Source organism: Eriocheir sinensis, chromosome 4 (assembly GCF_024679095.1).
Source record: "Eriocheir sinensis breed Jianghai 21 chromosome 4, ASM2467909v1, whole genome shotgun sequence".
In the NCBI taxonomy this organism is placed as follows: Eukaryota; Metazoa; Arthropoda; class Malacostraca; order Decapoda; family Varunidae; genus Eriocheir; species Eriocheir sinensis.
The window spans coordinates 2,502,356-2,506,666 of NC_066512.1; the positions used below are offsets into that span (position 1 = coordinate 2,502,356).

General features: G+C 40.5%; 1 long non-coding RNA gene across 1 annotated transcript; it reads left to right on the forward strand.

Moving 5' to 3' along the window:
- Positions 1–1,088: 1,088 nt before the first annotated feature.
- Positions 1,089–3,555, forward strand: LOC127007991 (uncharacterized). The gene is made up of 3 exons (XR_007760728.1): positions 1,089–1,279; positions 2,358–2,417; positions 3,422–3,555. It is a non-coding gene; the product is annotated as an uncharacterized LOC127007991 (long non-coding RNA).
- Positions 3,556–4,311: the final 756 nt, after the last annotated feature.

Sequence of the window (4,311 nt, forward strand, 5' to 3'; positions counted from 1 at the left end):
TAAGCCTAATCCAGTCATCATATCTAAGGTGTTATACAGAATCGGACGAGTGTGGGGTACTCGTCTAACCCCTCCACCAACGCCCCGAACAACCCCCAGACCACTCCTTCCCTACCCCAATATCGCAGCATCCCCCTCCTCGTTTCCCTCTTCACCCCCCTACTCACACCATCCCCCTTCCCCAGCCCGAGGCTATGACTCAAGCAGAGGCAGGGTATAACTCATTGACTGCCGAGGCGCATCCAGGTGTTGTACAGTAATTATCAACGTGAAATACGTCTTGCCTCCATGGAATTGTACCATGCTCTTAGTTAATAATCATATCTATACATATACACCTACATAACATTCTAATATATAATACAGTGATGGGAGAAATAGGGAGGGACATAAGAATGATGAGGGAGGCGAGGAGCTAGGGGGAGAAGAGGAAGGACAATGAGAGCGAGAAGGGGGAGAAGTAGTTGTGGTTAGGAATAGTTTGGGAGGGTGTTGGGGGGGGGGCACACTTTCCTTCGAATGCGTCAACATGACTCGTCGGGTTTGTGTTATTTTCCACGAGTAAACTCCTCACATAACACATATAGTATCGTGGTATGTTAGCCATAAATTAGGTCCGGATGTTAACTGTAGTGTGCTGAAATGTCATACTGATCCAACGATTCGTTTAGGAGATATTTGCGAAAAACAGCGTTTGTCCGCCGCTGAAATGTATAGTAGTATAAAATATCAGAAATATATTTATACTCATTAATTATTATTGCTTTTCTCATTATTAATTCCTTCAGTGTCCTGGCACTTTGACATCTAGTGTTTTTCCGTCTAGCAGCCAAAATTGTGGTCTTTCTGAATGTGTATGTCCTATGTCTTCATTGGTGTAACTAGCTATATAACATCAAAATCTGCAGCTCTCTCCCTTCTCACCCAGTTGTCCCCGTACACCCTTTCAGTATCCAAATAATTTCAATTTACATCTTGTAATCACTTAACTAATGCAGTGCAATCCTCATCTCTGTATTTTACCGTGTGGACATACTCTTTCCTTCCATGTTCCACTGTTGTATGTTATTCCACATCTAACACAACCACATCCCAACAGATCCGAACACGTTCGATATCATCCAAGGGAATGTGGCAGCTGAAGGGGAGAGTCCAAGAAAGAGGCCAAGGGTGAAGACATTTAGCCACCCCCTGAAGTACATGGCAGCATCCAACCCTCTTGCTGAGCTGCAGGAATGTGCTCCCCATTGCAGTGCACCAGCTCCATGTACTGATTTTGGTATGAATACTTCATCTAGTGTTTGTTGATTGTTGTGTTATTAATCTAATTATGACTTCACAAAATAGATTGTGCAAGTCACTTAACACATGCCCTGCTCAACATCACTTTTAAGTTGTAGAATTCCTTCATATGGATGCTGATTTGTGTATCCTGAAATGATTGGATATTGATTGTCTTCACATTTTTTTTTTCCATGATCACTGAACTATGTTACGGTATGTCTTTGGGTGCAGATCCAGGAAATGGGTTTGGAGGGGGACGTCAGACTTTTTGCGGGTGGAAGGAGCATTAGCATTACCGATTAGCCATTCTCGGCAGTCCTGGTCTTGAAAAACTGGTGGACTGACCTAAATCAATGGGTATAACGGCCTGGACTTTGTGCCAAAGCATTGTTTTAGCCGCAGCGCGCTTTTGAGCTAGTTTTCCTGTATCACTCAGGACCATGGGGGGGGCCCAGGCCCCCTGGGCCCCCCTTGAATCCACCAATGTAGCTATGTCTTATATTATCTATCCTTTACATTCTGATGGTGCATCCTTCTAGGTTGTCAAGTTTTAGTAGCTACTCATGAGAAGTATTCCTTATAATGATCATTGATTTCCAGATGCTTTGCACTAAAAAAAAGTGTCATGAAACCTGCCGCAAATAATAATCAGCTGTAGTCAACCCTTGCTTTAAATAACCAATATGGAGGAAGGGAGTGATGTTATATCCAAAAATCTTCTACATCTGAAGTATCCAACCTTATTGTGTATAATAAACCTTGTTTGTTACATGAACTTAAAAGTTCACAATTTCCATACATGATTCTTTTTTCCTTGTATTTGATGATTAATCCTGACATGTATTTCCATTATCAGTAGGTAATATATAGTAACAAGACAAGAATACACATTATAACAATGTATATAATATAGCCCAATGAGTGCACGAAATCATTTACCTCATCAGCGACGCCAAGTCCGGGAGTCCTTCCCTAAATTATTTGCCCGAATTTGTGACACCAAGCATAATAACTAATTTTAGTGACCATTTGCATCCATTTTTCACTTTGATTAAAAAATTGCATCTCAACAGGGTGTGAACTTGATGGGGTTGGAGGAAACTCGACTCGGCCATCAAGCTCACCACAATATAGTAAGGAACCTCTTGTTCTCAGTCATAATTTTTCCTCTTTAGTTACTATTCCGTGTTGCTTTAATCACAACTAATGTGTTGGAAACATTACAGCTTAATAACATACTTCACATCTTTGCATACAAATTGAGTTCAATATTTAACTGTTACACCAGTAGGCAACATATCTTTAAAAAAAAGTATGTAAAAAGGTTGACATTTTGAATAATATATTTAAACTCTTTATTATGTTTCTATGGCTGTAGTACCGTTACGATTAGTTGAGTGATCAGCACATGGGTCTTATGTTCTTGATAGCATAGGTTGAAATTTTGCCATAGGCTGGCAATTGATAGTAATAGTAGTGTCCACAGATACCTACCTGTTTCTTATTTATCCTGTTCCACTTTAAACCATGATTAGCCGATCTTTGAAGAGGTAGCATAACCTTGAAGTGCCACTAACAAACCTTTGTCCATTCCTCTGATGTGATCCTTTTTTTTTCCCCCCCACCCGCCTATAGCGCCGGTAGGTTTTCTTCAGGGGCCTGGCGGTCGGCCCAGGCCCGTCATGATGCAGGCAATTTTTTTTATAGTGGCGCCATTTAGTATTGGCTCATGCTGCCCCCCGGAACTCATTCTTGATTCACTTGGATGGTTTAGCAGGGCTTAGGTATGACTAACATTGCAGAAACAGGGAATTTTTAGATTTTTAGTGTGGCAACACATTGACAAATATTTTAGTATGGACTGAACATCAAAGATATATATGGTAAATGGGTGCTTGTAGATCTTGACACTATATCTGTCAAAAGTTTCCAGTTGTATCCTTTCCCCCATCTCTTCTGAAAATATTACTCTCAGGCAATCTAAGTGAAGCTTTCCATCGAAACTGGCGTGCAGACATAATGTCAATGGTTAGATTCACTGTCCTAATAGCACTGAAAATAATGCAATTACATGCACATATTTTATTATTTAGAATTGTGATTAATTGTGATTAAATATTTTTGCATGTATTTTCAGACATGAAAAGTGAAAATTGCTGCACACAACAGTCTGCCGTCTGCGCCGGGAGGCAAGGCAGCTCAAAGCCCAGGCTGTTACAACTCCTGGGCAGTTTTTGCCCAGAGCCAGCAATTTTTTAGATCCAATAAGGGTGGATTTTTCTAAGGTCAGGTTCAACATGCGGCAAGATGCCAAGATCTAAGCCTAGTAGGAGATATGGCTTACAAGAGAGGAGGTTTGCTCTGGCCTTATACTATCAAAGTCCAAATGCTAATAAATTTCTAAGCACAGTATTTCACTTGCCTTCAGTTTCAACACTTCACTTATGGCTCAGGGGTATTTCAGTAAATATTGGCTGGAGCAAACAGACTCTGACAGCCCTGCAGCAAAGAGCACAGGCTTTGTGAAAACAAGAGATACTTCGTGGGAGTTGCTATTATTTAGTATTACTCTTGTTTCGCCAAGAATTTGTTTCCATATACTTTGCCAAATATTGAAAGTAATGCACCATTGTTGGTCTTGCCTGTTATAAATCAGATCTTGTTCAATTAACAAGCTTTGGGTGTCTGCCACTTTCCAGTTGTAATGCAAGGAATCATTTATCTTCCCTGCCAGATATCACATGTAATGCACCATTGTTGGTTTTGCCTGTTATAAATCAGATCTTGTTCAGTTAGCAAGCTTTAGGTGTCTGCCGCTTTCCAGTTGTAATGCAAGGAATCCCCTGCCAGATATCGCATGTAATGCACCATTGTTAGTTTTGCCAGTTATAAATCAGATCTTGTTCAGCTCACAAGCTTTGAATATCTGCCATTGTTTATTTCAGGTGTAATGCTTGGAAGCATTTGTTCTCTTCCCTACCCAACAGTACGCAATACATTATTGTGGATTTTGCCTGTTATGTTTAA